The 18,405-nt window shown below is 22.1% G+C and overlaps 1 protein-coding gene across 1 annotated transcript in view; it reads right to left on the bottom strand.

Moving 5' to 3' along the window:
* Positions 1-18,405, bottom strand: part of LOC114119618 (cadherin EGF LAG seven-pass G-type receptor 1-like) — a 136,697-nt gene that overhangs the window by 52,905 nt on the left and 65,387 nt on the right. The gene's annotated exons all lie outside the window — the stretch shown is intronic.

Below are 18,405 nucleotides of genomic sequence, written 5' to 3'. Positions count from 1 at the left end.
ATATTTGTTAAACCAATATGTTTAAATGAAATTTATACCAAATATATAATTAAAAAAAAAGTAAAATTTCCATCACAGTTTTAAGATTTTAAAATAAGAAAAAAAATCTTTTGAAAAATTAATTGTTTTATTTTCTTACATCTAAAACTTTCAATTATAATATATAATTCAAAAACCAAACAAATCCATGACGCCCTTCGTCTTATAGACCGATAAGTCTTATGTCAATATAATCAAAAATATTGTAAAATTCTTTATTAAAATACTCTTACATAAATTTAAGAAAATATTATATTGTTTATTTTATTTTAAAAACGAGAATTCAATTAAAAAATGTAATTAAAATGTGACATTATTTGAAACAAAATGGTATTGTTCTTCAACATAATTTTATATTCGTATGTCACATAAGTTCTCAACGGAGTATAAAATAACCTTTTTCAAATAGATATCAAAGTATTATTCATCATTACCTAGCTTTTTATTTTATACATTTAACTTTTTTTAGATTGACAAAATTTGAGTTTCTTTCTATAAACGTTACAGCTTTTATGATTTAAATCAATCAAATAATTGACATTGATTTTATTTTATTATTTGTAATTTTGTGTGTGAATGAATTCCAATTCACTTATTGTAGATAGATTTTCGTAGATATTGGTTAAAAATTAATTAATTTTTAGATAATATATTATTAGTTTTTATTCTCTATTTTAGAATTTTAATGGACATATTATTTTAATTTGTGATCGTTAATTATATGTTTGTTTAGTAAATAAAACATGTTTAACTTTATGTTCATAGGATATTAGACAATAAAATATATTGTTATTTTAAAAAAAATACAAATACAATTTATTTAAAGGCTTCACTTTTAATGTGATTAATAACTATACACATATATATATTTTGTTATTTTTGAGCATAAATTATAGAAATTGCATACCAATATGGTATAGACCACGATTTATTTAGTAATAAATATTACAATTTAATAAAAAATTAAATTAAATTGTTGCATTCTTAATTTTCAAATACCACTTTAAATCTTAGAGAATAATAAAAAAATATTTGGTTGTCTTAAACAATTAGTTGTTGTAATGAAGTTATTAAAAACTAAATATCACTAAAAGCCTATAATAAAACAAAAAACTTTTTGAAGAAAACTTTCATTCTTAAAGATAAAAAAAACAAACAACCTAAAAATGTAAAAGAATTAATTTTTAATGATCTATTAAGAAATTAGACTTTCAAATGACAATTTAAGTGAATATAATCTGTCCTAACTTTAAGTGTAGGAACTCTTAGTTATAGGGATTATAATCGATAAATTAGTTGCAAGTTTCAAAACAAAGTCTCAATTAATCCCTTTTTGTTGTATGTAATTTTATTTGGATGTAAGAACTTTGTATTTTTATGCATAATATGTTATTTGGTTGCTTCGTAGAGTTTAACATATTACGAGTTAGATAATTTTAAGTTTAAATAATTCGATTTGAATTAAACTTGTTTATAATTATAGGTTGAATCATAATTCATAAATATATTTAAATTAGATTAGGTAACACATTAGTAATAAATATTATTACAACTTTAAATTTACAAATGTACACAGGTACTACGGTATAATATTCTTATAAATTATCGTATTAATTACAATAAATAACAGTGTAAAATTAAAAAAAAATATATATATACACTACCTATATAAGCTTAAATAATTGTAATGGATGTGTACATTTTGAACTAAATGATATATGATTACTAATGAAAAACTATTTTGTGCAAAGACGTTGTGTCAGGCTTTATTTCTAAATATTTTTGATTTATGATTCTTTTATTTGTAATATGGAAAGTAGAACTAATTTTGAATCTTGTAAAAATCTAAACTCTCAAAACTATAAAAAATAAAAAGGCCTTGTATATTTGATATTTTTTTAAAACTTTAAGAAAAATTAAAAGAGAAACTTGTATACTATTTTAAAAAGATTTTTGATGGAAAAATAAGAATATTATAAATATAAATAAATAAAGATAATGAAATTATATACATGTACCTACACGTAGTCTAAATTAATTAACATTGTAAATAATTTATGTGGGTAATTATTCCAGTTTTTCTACTATTTTCTAGTAAATTTTATCATTTTTGACCCTTCAAGTATCAACTAGATCATTTTTTTTTTACTCAAAACTGATCTCAAATCAAAATATCAAAGCATTTTTCTAATTAAAAAAATGCAATCGAAAACACACTTACAAAAAAAAAAAAAACTATTAGAGAATTATCATTCTTTGCCCTAATTATATTCTTAAACAATACAATTTGTGGTTATTAATATTATAAAACATTAGTTTATGAAAGTACGCTGGAATGTTGAATGACTGATGCTGGATAACTGTTAATATTTAGCGTCGGTTATATTAATTATTTTCTCTCGTACAGAATATTTATCTTTGTCTGTTAAGCTATTTGTTTGGTGCTGAACAACTAGACATAGTTTGTTCGGTTTTTAATTGATATAAGTTTTTTTTAATGTGTTGATAAATAGCACGCAATATTAAATTGAAATATTTCTGGTCATGACATTAAACTAATTGCACCAGATGAAAAAAAAACCTTTGATTTTAGTATAATTTATACACCACCATCTTTTCAGCATAATATAATTTTATTAGATTTAAATCATATTTAAAAAAATATAACTTTATAAAAATACGGATGTATGGTGATGAATTCGTTGTATTGTGTTGGTGTTGAAAAAACTTCATTAACTAACACCAGTATGATACTTGAGAACTTAAGATTGTGAACTCTGTATAATTATTATGAAAAAGGCTTGGTTTAAATTCAAGTTTTCTCTTTATATAGTTGTTAAAAGTATCACGGTAGAAAAAACGTAGGAAAGTTGCTCTGCTAAATAGTAGATATCGAATGTACTTCGTTATTGAGTTGATCATTAATGTTTTTGTTAAATTTGAACCCAATGATACTTATCATGTGTGAAAAAATAGTTCTAAATAGTTAATCAGCTTATTATCTTAAGGGTATTGAAATATTTTATATAATATTTAATTTTGGTTTAGTTGAACTAATTTTTACTAAAAAAAAAAAAAAATCACATACATTAAAATAAAATATTATCATAACTAAGAAGCTATTTTTAATGTATACGTTAGTTCAAGTCTATGTAACGATACAAATAAATTAAGATCACTATAAATAAATATTAAATTATAAATATTTTGTAAAAGGTTTTGTGTTTATTATTTTTGAATCATAAAAAATAATAAATACCTAATAATTTGAGGATAAATAGATATACTATAAAATACTGTTGAATATAAAATGTAATTCTTAAACAACCATAAAAATTATACTACTTTAAATTCAACTTTTTTTTTTAATTGTAATAAAAATTTTTTTACAGGAAACCTTATATCATATTATCATACTTTAAGTGATAGAGTGATAGAATTAAAAAATGTAATGCATTTTTAACTACAAGATAATTGACATATTTTCATAATTTTTACATATTTCATAAAATTAAAAACCTTATTATGTGATATTATGTAATTGATATACATTATACATGCAACTTAAATTATATAACTTGTATTAAGCATAACAACATTTGATAGAGAAAAATACATTATATCAACATAAATTAAAAAAAAAAATTAATGTACGTTTAAAATTAGCATAGATAGAATCAATATATCTTCAAAATGCAGTGAAAATATTAACATGAATATTTAGAAAAGTCTCTACAATTGTTTATTGTTGAATTACAACAACAACAAAAGAAAAACAAATTAAAATTATAGTTTGTCAACAATTTTTTGATTAGCTTAATAAATCTCATTTTGCCTTTTTTTTTTGCTTTTCGTGATTGTTCTGAAAAGTATTGGAAATTTTTAAGTTTTGACAAAGTACTAATTATATAAAAAATTTATCAGAAAATACTAATATTAATAAAAATTAAAGTATTTTTTTTTTTGCATTAATTCATTTAAAATAAAAAAGGTTGTCAATTGGGTACCGTTTTCCTGTATATTAAGTGTAGAATAAGCTAATGATGTACAGATTCTGAGCTGAGTTGGTCTGACAGCTTATTTCACAAATTATGTAATTAGATCATTTTCGTGATTTTTTTATAAAAATTATTTCTTAATTCTAATTTTGAATACCTACTTATAAATAATTTTTGTGACTATAGTGTTTTGATTTTTTTTTAATTGAAAATTAACATTCTTCGAGGAATTTTGAAAAAAATTAAATTTTTTACTCAGCAAATAATTTTTACATTTATTTTATAGAAAAAAAAAAATAAAAAATTTCCTATATTATTAAAATAGCTATATTAAAAATAGAAAATGATAATAATATAAACATTTGGTATAATTCTTTTAGTGTTTATGATTATTCATTTTCGAGTTATACTAAAACAAACAAAAATGATATGTACAAAATTTGATTTGAATAAAAATTCTGTCTCCCCCAATTATTATAAAAATTATTGCATGTCATTTTTAATTTTAATTTTTCCAAAGTGAAAACTAGATCTAACTTTTTATCCAATACTACGCTTAAAGTCGAATATCAAACTATTTTATCGATTATGTGTGTTGTGTACACATAAATACACTCACAAATTATACACACATCATTGTGAAATCAATACATTTATCGCTCCTCTTAGAATCTAAAATATTACACATTATACTAATACCAATTTTAACAATATTATAAATCATAGAATAGAGTATAATCAAGAATAATATTAATATTCATTTATATGCTTAGATAGGTACCAACTGTTGAACTGTATAAATATTTAAGTATATAATCTATTTATAAATTAAATTTTCAAATATAATTATATAGTGTTGTACTGTAATGAATATATATTAATGACATTTTTTTTATTTGTATTAATATATATACTTATGATATGTATTATTTTAATCCAAAATAATAATAATAAAAATATAAGTAAGAAATAAGAATAGTTTTTAAATTGAAATCCGTCGGGGAGTTTGTATATGTCCAAACTTTCACTATTTTCTATGATGCGTTACACTACATAATATACCTACTGTACATTAAACAAATCTTTTATGTATTTTTTTCATGAAAACTTTGTTAAATTCTTGAAAACTTTGGTGAAATTGCATTTCGAGGTATTTACATTCTAATAAAAATAGTGAAGATCCTAATGTCATGTAGAAAGTAACAGCTATTAACTACCTATAGGAAGAGATTGATAGTATTTCAATTAAATGTGTTTTAAATATACATTTATTTTCAAAAATGAAAAAAAAAATGTAAATTGTATTTTTAAAATACTTTTTAAATAAATAATATCAGTTTTGGTTATTGGTGCATCTGAATTTTGATACGTGGATAATATTACTATAGTACCTACGATTATTACAGTATAAGTACCAACGATGCATATAATTACGTCCATCTCCGTCGTACTGTTATCTATAAAGTATTTTGCAACGTGCCAAATCGAATGGACTATGGTCCACCAGCTGGGATCTGTTTATTATATTTTTGTGATGATAACTGATAGAATAAAACTATGAAAAAGAATGAATACTATAAAATCTAAAAATTAATTAGAATAATGATAAAATATTTAAACGATAAATTAAAAAAATATTTTTTGTTTAGAAAAGTACCTCGAAAATAACCAGATTTTGTTAAATATAATATAAATCAATTTTCTTTGGTAAAAAGGTTATTAAGGTTATTTTTATTTACAGGAATAATTTTATGTCAAAGTTTAACAAGAATAAGTAATCAAGTATTTGAAAATTTTAACTTTTAAAATACAACAATGTTTTTCAAATATTCATTCTCAAGATTTTCAATTTTACTTATTAATCAGAATTATTTTTGTTGTAATGTAGGTATGTTATACTTTATATTTCTCTTGATTTATATAATATATTATAAGTTTTAAAGCGTATAGTGTATTATAATTTATATAATTATTGTCCTAACAAAAATTCTCAAACAAAACCAAAATTAAAAAAATATTTTGATTCTGATTCATCTTATATAATGAATAAAAGTTAATTAGTAAATTAGTAGCTTATAAAGATGTATTATTTTATAAAGGTTTACTGTTAATAGATTTGAAATTAATTTTGTAATTTTATGTTTATAAATAGTACTTTAATAATAATAATGATTTTTTTTTATCTAATTTAATTTATAAACAATATAAATACTTTAATTACTCAAAATCTGGTATTGTTTATAGTACCTAAATATGTTTTTTTTTTTTTAGTTAATACGAATAAATTATTTAATTAATTTTAATGTAAATACGTTATAACTTTACTTTGTTAAAATACAGTTATTCAGAACAACGAATTTAAGGCCTTTAAATTACCTATACATAAATAATATTATATAAAGTATAAAAGTTATAACGCAATTATTATAATATAAAAAAAAATAATAAATTTGGATTATATTTTGTCAATATTAATATTATAATACTTAATTATTAAGATCCAAAATGCTTTATTTTTAAAGTCAAGTCAGTATTTTATAGCAATGGCATAAAACCAGTTAATAATCTTTACACAATTAGGTATTTCATAACACGTACAACGCAATGACTGTATAACATTTGTCATACACTCAACACTTTTTTTACGTCCGAATTATTACTTAATAATATATACGTATGTTATTATTTATTATTGATAACAAATCTCATACACAAAATCTATTCACAGTGCTAGATTTGGGGGGGGGGAGTATCCCAACTAATTTTTCAAAAATGTTAGCGTACCTCTACTTGTATTTATAAAGGGAACGTACGAGACGCTGGAACGCTGCATCATTCTGCAATTTTATCAAAATGCACCGGATAACATCATCATTTTGACAATTTATTTATTTATGATAATTTATGAAACTATTTAAATAAATAGTTAATGGATTGTTTTTATTTAGTTACTTTTAAGTTTGTTACATTTAATAAGGTATACTATAATATTATACAATATAATATTTTCAGTAAATTTTTTTTGTAATTGATAATTTATAAATATTTGTTATATGTTTAAAGATGGGGAAAGGGGGTGTGGGGGCGTAGCCCCCATGGCTCAGTTATGTTTAAAAAGTGGTAGGGACGTTCTTTTTAAAAAGTATACAGAGTCCCCCTATTTTAATTTTGCCAAGTCGAGCACTGTCTGTCCATAAAAAATAAAGAATTTTCTCTGAATAACTAATATCGTAACAAGGTTGCTCTGACCACGTTATAATTGTTTTATTATATTTTACAATAGTATTTTATGGAATTATTATTATGTTACCGATTCAAGTTTAAATTTAAATTAAAAGAAATATATCTGCCCTATTGTATAAATAACCATTATTGATTGTGGGTAAACCGGAGTACACTTAACTACTGATAAGTATAAATACATTAAAAAAAATTATTCAATCAATTATTATATTTATATAAAGTTCGAGATGTAGATAAAGGTGAGAAAAAATACATTTGTTAATTTTATTTCTGTTATCTTTTCTCAAGTAATTTAAACAAGATGCGAACCAACCATGCGTTGTATCCACTTCAAGCTTTTCAAGTTTTGTTGAAACATCGCATGGTCAAGTGTGTATATTTTGTTGAAAATGGCAATTATGGAAAAATGTCTAGAAAGTTTATAGAAAAGTACCTATTTTTAACTTTCTGTCAAATACTAACTCTTAAATTAATGTAATGTATAAATTTACGTTTTAACAATTGAAATTATCATTTTGTGTTCATTTAATTTTTATTATAAATTTTAATAAATAAACGTAGTGTCATAGTTTAATATACATTCATACACACTTTTAATATAATTTTAATAATACTATTGTATAATATATTTATAATATTTATTGTATTAAGTATATAATAAACAAAATTGTTCTGAATATCTATTTTATAAATAGGTTTAATAAATATTTTTCTTTATATAACTTATTTTTATTTTTAATGTCATATTTAGAAAGGTACCTATCTAAAGTTCATAAATATGTAGTTAAAAATAGTTTACAAAGTTGTGCAAGTTAAATTATATGTAAAAACATTTTCTGTTTTTTTTTTTTTTTTTTTTAATGCTATGAAAAAATATATTAATCGTATCAATATTGTATTAATTGTATTAATTGTAATGCACATACTATAGATGTAATAGACTGATAATATGGCATTCTATTTAGTGTAAAATAATTTTATCTTACTTATAATAAGTTCAATAATATATTGTTACTATATATAAATTATATTTATAATTTAGTATATACAGATTTGGCGTGTTTTTTTAATTAGTTATACACTTTAATAACTTACAAAGTTTACAAATATATTTCTAATCGTTACTTGTATATTATATAATATATTATTATTATCATATTTTTTTTATCTAACTATTATTAATGTTTACTTATAAATTATAATATTATTATTAGATGAAACAATTTTTTGACTGTAGATAATATAATATTAACAAAATTTAATAAATAAAAAATATTGAAATAAATAACACCTATTACAACAATGAACTTAATATATTGTTATTTATTTGAAATAAAGTACATGGTATTAAATAATAAGTATCATGTACCGTATTTTAAGTTGATATCATTAATTGTATTGCATACTATTGTCTACAGCACTGCTATTTATAAAATAAATTATTATTATTTTTTTTTTAAACAACTATAGCAGTAATTAAAATGAAATATAAATACAATTTACCGCGGATGAAAATAATAAAATCAAAGATATACTGAATAGAGATAATTTATTTGTTTAATTTTTAATATATAAATAAATAAAGCTCTAACTGACTTAGTTTTCAACCAAAGTAATAGATATTACTCAATCAGTGATGTTCTTAGGTGTTAGCTGAACTCATTTTATAACCCCATAAAATTGCAATTTCAGTTTATTAAATTGTGTGGACCATGGTTCATGAAAAATGCAATTTCTTGATGATATAATATTATATAACAGAATAATGCTATGTTGAAATATTAACAAAACTAAAATATCAGAAATGATACAGTTTATTTAAGTCAGTTAAAAAGAATAGAACAAATGAAAAAAGTATATACTCTAAAATTAAATTAAATTTAAATAATTAATTCAATGTACTTAATATAGTTATCTTATGATTAATATTATAGTTAATTCTGTATTTTTTTAGATTATACTATTTATTAATTTAAATTAAACCAACTCCTTATTTAAAATTCTTTAAATCATTTGCAACTTGTTAAACGTAGGAATATTAAGTCCATTTAATATGATAAGTTATGGTTTTTTTTTAATGTGTATTATTATTTTTTGATGATATATTTGATCTTAAGTCTGTACAATGCATATATATACTATTAAAATACGTTTGTGTATTCTGATATTTTATATTTGAATTTTTTATGTGTTTAATATATTGGTTATAAAATATAATAAATAAGCAAATAATATATACTTAAAATAACTTCAATTAAATGGTTATCATGAAAGGAAAAAATTAAATACAACAGTCCAAAAATGTATTATAAGTTATAGAAAGATTAGATGACAGTGAAGATATTAGAATTGTATTGTTTAGGTAAACTGATTGTGGATATTTTTGATTAAATATCGAGAAATTCCTTTTGATAATAATTCATATGGTTAAAAAGCAATTACCAAATGTATAGGTATGTAGAGAACTTTGTATGATGTATTTCTTAAACCTTAAAAAGTTTATCGTATAATACGTTATATTAATATAATGATCATCACTAGATTAATAATTTGTTACCATGGAAACTAATTAAAATTGCAAGGCTTTCTGCAAGTACTATAGGTTACGTAAAACCACACACTGTTTAACTTAAAAAGTTTTCACACGGACGGGTTTGATTTAAATTTCCTTGAATCACTCTCTAAAATGTGCCAAAATCGTGACTGAAATTGTATTTAAATTAGAATAAATTAAATCGTATACAAAATTAATAATAATAAAACATGATACGATTAAAACTTTTCGTTATTTATTTTGTGTCACGATTCATACATTTTGTTTAAAATATAAGAAATTGAAAATACATGACGTTATTATAATTTGTAATGGCAAATTGTGCAAAAAACAAAGATCAAAGTAAGACATAAAAAGTCCTGTTTGTAGTACATTCTTATATTTTTTTGAAATTAAGTATATTTTTTTCTAATATTACAAAGGAAATATACAATAAATACACAAATTAATTATTAATTTATTCGTAGTTATGCAAGGAATTATATTGTTATATAGGTAGTCTTATGTGTAAAATTTTTGTAAACAATATGTAGTGCAAGATGGTTTTAAATTGGAGAAAATTGTCTACTGTACCAATAGGGCATATAAATTTAGTCTTGCATTTTAATGAAATTAAAATTTGAAATTTGAATCATAGTTTTAATCTAAATTGTCAATACCCGTGCTTCAGTGGTTAAATTTTCGCAAATGATTTCTGAGATATGCGTCATACACGCATATATCTACAATAACGGTATGACAATATGTCAATTTAATACGAACGCTTGTTCGTCTTGAAAAAGTATATAACATTATACATAATAAATAGTCTAAGAGATATTTTGAACGACAAGCGAGGGGACAAATCTACAAGCCGAGCATGCACATCACAGTCTTATGACTATGCATATTAACTGTCTTTGCGTTGCTTTATACCAAACAGGCTGATGAAAACTCTCGTATACCTCTAATAGTAACGGATATTAAAATCGTTCTCTCTCACTCACCTTCATATCAACCTGTTTTGCGAGAAAAACATACCTATACTTCATACACGGCATGTTTTAATATTAATATATAATATGCAGACATGTATGTGTTGCATATCATTATGAACGTCGAAAAACCGCGCGCAGGAAGGAAGGACGAGCGAGTAAAAATATGGAAGGAAGAGTTAATTTCCGATTAGTGCGCGAACACGGTTATAATAACACATAAGAAGAGCCTGTGTGTCGGTGTAATCGCGTCGTTATAATATGTACTATACACGAGTGTAGGACGTATATATATCTATAACATTATGTGGGTATATACTTAACCCTTTCTTACAGTACGTTTTCTGAAATTAAATTACTTTACTCCGTAACAATGTGATGCCTCGGCCCTACTACCGAGAATAACATTAAAGCGGGGGTGTATTATAGGTGCTGTAGTAGGAGTATACGAGTATATATAATGTTATATTATATTATACAGGACGTACCTCTATACATGAAATTCGATTTGGTGTTAAAATTCTTTTCACGGGAACATTAAATAACTGCAACCATACAGTATTGTGAGGTGTTTGAATGTTGGAGATTGTGTTCGATAGGGAATGTAATAGTACTCCGTTTTCTAACGTTATATTATGGCTCGATGATAAGTATCATGATGTTGAGTTCTGAAATGGGCGGGATATAACTATATTCCGTTGAAACGTTTTCAAAAATTCAACCAGCTCAATTAAATTACACTTCAATGGCAAACATGAAAATAACCAAAATATCGGAGAATTTAAATCCCGATTTTTAAGTATGAAATATTTATTTTTTTTTATGAAGTTTTCATAAGATGCTCCTTTCCTAGCCTATCTACATATTTTATGGTTATATTATACAGATTGAGTTTTGACTATTTTCACATATAGTAAAAAAAAAGTATGAAATAGTATAATATTATGATATTAATTGATCATCTAGAGTTTAATTGGAAAAAAAGAAAGGTGATTATTATGTGGTATTATTAACGCTAATTTTTGCAACAGATACCAAACTATTTGTAAAAATCAAATAACTAATCCTATTATTTTCTAATATCTTAAGTAACGATAATTTGATAATGTATCTGTGTATTATGATACGTATTTCCAAAGATAACATTTTTGAGTGTTAAATATAATTTATTTTTTAATTCAAAGGAATTAAAGTTATACTCATACACTACAAACTAATTTATTCAATATACAATTTTGTTTTTGTCTTCTCATTATTTATTGAAATCCTAAAAAAGACCGGTTTTTTATGATTTCTTTGAATATTTAGTTTGGTTTTAAGAATTCTATAACGTAAAAGTATTTAGAACTAAAATAATAATGAAAATTATGAAAAAAATATTCATTGATAAATAACGCAATAAAATGTGGTGAAAATAACAATTGATAATATACAATTGTACAAAAAATTATTACATGTACTTTAACCCTTCCCCTATAAACGCATTAACTAGAATATTAGAAAACAATTGATAACTGAAATCGCAATATATGAATGCCGACGTAAAAGATGCTGAAACAGCACTGCGTTGGTCAAGTTGAACATATAGTTTGGTCCCAGACCTCATTATTATCATACCATTTTTACGACTGACCATTACTTCACAGACAATATATTATATGAACTTTTCAAATAGACAAAAATGCTATGGAAGCTACATGAAATACTGAACAGAAATACCGAAATCAATAAGTCAGCTGTCAGACTGTCGTTTTATCTTTAAGTTTTTTTTTCCTAAGACAACAACAAAAAAAAAAAAAAGCACTGAGATCGAAAAATAATCTAGTTTTTTAATCTATATTGAGTACAATTAAGAGATTAACTAAAATGCATTAGAGGTAGATAGTAGACATAATATCAGTTGAAATCACAACAATTTCTGATGGTTAATTTTTATTTTAATACCTATCATAAAAATATATTATTCTTATCTGTAAGTATTCAAATTATTGACACTATTTGTTTTGCTCATTCTGTATCTTTATTTATATAGTGTTTGATTACTGAATTTAAATTTCAAAATATTATCAAATAATTAAGAATAATATTAATTTACAATTTATATTATGTATATATTTATTTTATTTTAAATATGTTTTTTTTGAGTATTACATATTCCTAGTATTCACGCTGTTGGTATTCGGGTAAGATAAATATGTACATGTTTTATTTTACTAACTGTAGCAAATAAAATTAATTTATTGTAATGTAGTAATAATTAAGTGATAAGTAGTTATTAATATTATATGTTAAATTTAGTTTAAATAATTAAGTCACGAGTACGTCTTTATTTTAGGCGGTGTTAGAGTGGTTTTCCTATAGCGAGATGGTAGATGGTAGTGCGTTAAACCTGTTGACTTGTGAGTGGACTTGAAGAAACTTTCAGTCATACTTTTAATGTGGTTTTGAAGTCTTGGAATTAATAGTTCTTTGGGTATATTTAAGTTTCTTATAAACCATGGATCATTTGTAATTCTCCTTAAAGTTTTGAATTTTAATCAATTGAAGTAAATAGATGATTATGAATAATTATATTTATATTTATATTTTATATACCAAAGATTTTTATTGACATATTTTATATTTTATTTTATACATTATATATTAAAAATACTCAAAACATCTATAATATAAAATCTAACCGAGGTAACTTCATATTTTGAAAACTTTTGCTTTATTTATAACTTTTATTTTGATTTGAATTTGGCTGAATTATTGAATAAAAGTACAATATAATATATTGACCTGAAGCATTTACGTTATGAGACCGATTGTATGTACTCACATATTTCCGGTCGGAAATCCGGGGGAGAAACTTTTCTAATCGTATCACCCACTCAGATGGTCGGCTCTTAGAAAACTTTTAGATAATAAATACAAAGTTTGTTTTTTAAAGATTGAAAAAATGCTTTTTGATTTAAGGATAGTTAACCCTACGTAAATATTTGGTATATTAAAATGTACGGTTTAGAAAATCTATCATGTACATTAAGGTTCATATAGAATTTATTTAATAAGGTATAAGAAAATTTATCCTCGAATAAACGTTAAATATTTTTAATTTAATATAATATGACGTTAATGATGTCTTATTTTATTTAAGCAATGCAATAAGTTGAAAATCTGATATTACTTATATAACCGTAAATTGTTAAATATAAAAGGGTGGACAAGTAGGTACCAATCTCTTGTACATTAGGTATTGAGAGAGTTACTGAAATGGATGTGTTAAATTTGAGTTTAATAATATATCATTGTAAACAAAAAACGATTCTGAGTAGAGATAGTCTGTATCAATAAGTATATTTAATGATAATTCTTTTGATATACCTATTATAGACATTTTTTTAAAATTTGTTATTATGATATATATATATATATATATATGTTATAATGTTATATGTATATGATTTTTATTCCAAAAATATTTCGTTTAAAACATTATTTGTACTTAATTTTTTTTATTAACTTTGGACTAATAACACCTAACTGTAAATACCGCTAGACAATATAAAATAGACTCATAGCATATAAATAGCTAATATCTTAATATTAATTAACATAGGTATTTAAAAAAAGTCGTTGTGTATGAAATTAGTATGAATTTCATAATATATAAATTTGTTCTTCTTCAAATGTCTATAAAAAATAATTGAGTTACTATATTTTTTAGTTCCTATTTAAAGTACTTATGAGGAACATTGTACTATATTTTAAAATTTTGGTTATAAAAATTAAAGATTTTATACATTTTATAAAAAATAATTGTAGTTTTCTTGATTTTTGTAAAAATGTTAACTATAAAAATACATAAAATAAAAGTGTTAAATATCAGAACTAATGATGTGAGATATTGTATTCAATATTAAAAATGTTGAATAATTTTTTAAATTTTTATCGACATTTATGAAAAAAGATAAATCGTAATTGTCTCATACTTATTTTATTAACATTTTTTTTTAAATCTTATAAATTAAAAATAATTTTATGCATAGAAATTAATAATCTAAATATTTGGTGAAAAACATCAATTTTGTCAAAAAGTGGCTAATATTAACTATTATTGTAATCGATTCAACTTTGAAATATTTTGATTCTATATTTACTAGGTATTAATTGATTGTAATATTAACTCTTAAGTCACAAAACCAAATAATACTTATACAATTGCTTTATACATTTTTTATTTTTATATTACAAGTTTATTAAATGATATTTAATAGTTATATTATTCAACTTTAATCAATAATATTATTATACTTATTATAGGTATGCATATATATATATATAATATCGAATCGTTGAAATGATTATGAAGTACATATTGTATTTAACGATAATAACAAAGATCGTTGCTAATGTGCTTTTGACAAAATATGTCTATATAGCCAGAGATTGAATAATAAATTAATGTAATAATGATGAGTTAGGGAATAAAATATAACAAGTATATACGAGTAATAGATCATTATGCAGGTAAATATGTCAAATTTGAATCATATATTCTGCACATTGTTCTTGAAGAAAAATCAAATAGAAAGGAAATAACATTTTTTAATAGAATATACCACTATAAAATGGCTAAGTAAATAAATATACATTCGGATTCCAAGTGTTATTTTATAAACGTGAATATATTTTAAGGTCTGGATTGAAAGTACTAAAAAGTAAGCTTCTTAAAATAAAATGCCTGGGCTTATGCCAAAACATGGGTTCGTTTTATTGAATAATTTATTGAATTTCATTCTTATTTGATACATTTAACAATAATATATTATAATAAAATGCTACGCATATGTACCTAAAAGTTGACGAAAATATAACGATCGAAATTTGCTGACATCGTATTCACAACGAATGTAACTTCCTATAATAATTATGTTGTGACGTGAATCAACTCCAAAATCGCCAATCTAAGTTTTTCGTTTTGAAACAAATATACATCAGTATTAATAATAATATGATGATGAAAAGTTGGAAGGTTCTTACCCATCAATAAACTTCCTAATTTAATTTCTTTATTAATCTAATATCAATTAGACATTTGAACTTTAAATTAATAATCATTTTACAATGTGAGTGAATTGTTATTAGTATATTAGTAAGAAAATATTAATATTATATGAAAGAATCAAAAAACATTATTATAATATGATCTATTACATTTATTTTTTTTACAGTTTGTTATAAAACATCAAAAATTATAACAATTATACACAATAATATACAATAATATTAAAAAACAACGATAAAAATAATAATGCATGACTAGCAGATGGAACTTAGCTGTTGATAATAATTATTATAAACGATAACTAGTAACTTTATAAAAAATATTTTTACTTTGATTCGTAATAAGCACGCCATAGTAATAGAATATTTTTAACTTTATTGTTATTTTTTATAGGTAATTTATATATTATACAAGTATAATTATTGTTTATTAAAACCATAATTTGTTTAATGGTAATGAAAAACACTAATAATTAAATTCTTTAGACATTTTAGTTGAAAAAGTATTCAATCCGATAGAAAGTTGCTAAACAACTACAAAACTAAATGTTCACGTAGTTTTACACTTTATATATATACTTACAAAGTTATATTAATTATTTTATTTTGTTTTGTCACTACAATGAAAAATATTTGATATATTTCGTATAGCATTGATATAGCTAAAATAAAATGAAACAATTATTGGATCATAAATATAGTTATAACTAGTCACTTCCATTATTTAATTTTATATTGTTTTATAACTTTAAGCGTTGTATCAATTATACTCAAATAATAGGATAATAGTAATTATTTAACCTTTTAAATATTAATAATACTTAATTATAAACCTATTCAGTAAACAATAACGATAAACTTAACTAATTCAGAATAATAGTGTTATTTTAAAATATAATGTTTATTAACTTAATATAATTTATTGTTTCCCACAATCAATGAACAGAATATAAACGTTTTATATGGTGTTATGTCATAATAATAGCGGTATTGCTAAGCTCTATTTTTTTAAATCTTAAGTAAATAGTAATCCCTCTGGAGGTACTTGCTTTGTATAATTTGTCATTTCATTAAGATTGCTAATATTAATTAGAATATGCTTCCAAAAGCCAATTAACTCATTCCTCGTGTACTAACACTAATATTCTCCAGAGGCAATTTAATATATATATATATTATACTATAGCACTTATTGTTAAGCGCATATAATTGTTCATAAAATAAACACAAACCGATCCTGATATTATTAAATTTATTCATACCTTTATAGCGATCATTATACAAATTAAATTCTAGACGTGTTTTGCCCATTTTTCAATCAAATGTATTCAACATTTAATAATTTTCAGAATAATAGATATACTGTATAATATTGAACTAAATATTCATATAATTTGGTTGTTTTTTTTTTAATTTTGATCTTAAATACATTACATTGTACATACTTTTATTTTCACTAGTTAACATAGTAACCTTAAATTAAGATCAATGGTGAAAATTGTATGCTAATTTCAATATATATATATATATATATATATTCTTTTTTTTTTAGTCAAATAACTTAAAAACAAAGTTTTCTATGTATAGTGAAAATATATGTAGCAATTAAGCAACATTGAAAATATTAATTCATAATTTTTTTTTTTATTTATATAATTGTTCAAAATTAAAATATTAACAAAATTTATAAAAATAACGAATAGTACTTGTAAATTATTTTATATTTATGAATTTATTAAATTTTTAATTTTAAGAGATTGAGTTTCAAAATAAAGTACAAGGTTCCTAATAAATTATTGTATTACAGTATTTGAAAAATGTAAAAGATGCAAAGGTATGTACACTGTACAGTCAACAATTTAACAAAATTAAAAATTTGAACGAAAAATATAACAAGAATTTTTCCTGTAATCATTTTTATTATTTAATTGATGTTCAAAAAAATATTTATTTTTCTGAATTGAATATGTCTAATGATATGAGTTAACGTGTTAATATTATTTGATTACCTATGTATATTATTTGTTTTTCAATAAAAAGTATACAATTTTAAAAATGTTTATGCTAATTTTTACAAGCAACTATTCATACCATGCATGGTGCGTGGTATTGGTTTATAAGTTAATTAAAATGAAATATAAATATAATAATATAATAATATATCTATACAGTAGTTTGAAATATATTAAATAATATGGTTAATAACAATATTAGTTTAACTACTAACAGAGAAAATAAATTACTAATATTGCAATACAAATTTATTAGAAAATATCCCTAGAAAATAAATGTAATTGAACTCAAATGTGATATATTAATTTCAGTAACCCACTCAATAGCGAGTTATAATCAACAAACTACCATACACCAAAACGATATCACTGTTTTTTTTTTTATTTTGTATCTTATTAAATTACATTATTAGTATCCAAATGAACAATGACTGAATAACCTGATTTAAAGTTGTTTATGAATTTTGAATATCACTATATTTGAAAAATCGTTATTTTGTAATCATTGTATTTTTAAATATATAATATATATA

Source organism: Aphis gossypii, chromosome 1 (assembly GCF_020184175.1).
Source record: "Aphis gossypii isolate Hap1 chromosome 1, ASM2018417v2, whole genome shotgun sequence".
Taxonomy (NCBI): domain Eukaryota; kingdom Metazoa; phylum Arthropoda; class Insecta; order Hemiptera; family Aphididae; genus Aphis; species Aphis gossypii.
This window is presented reverse-complemented; position numbering and strand designations above follow the sequence as displayed.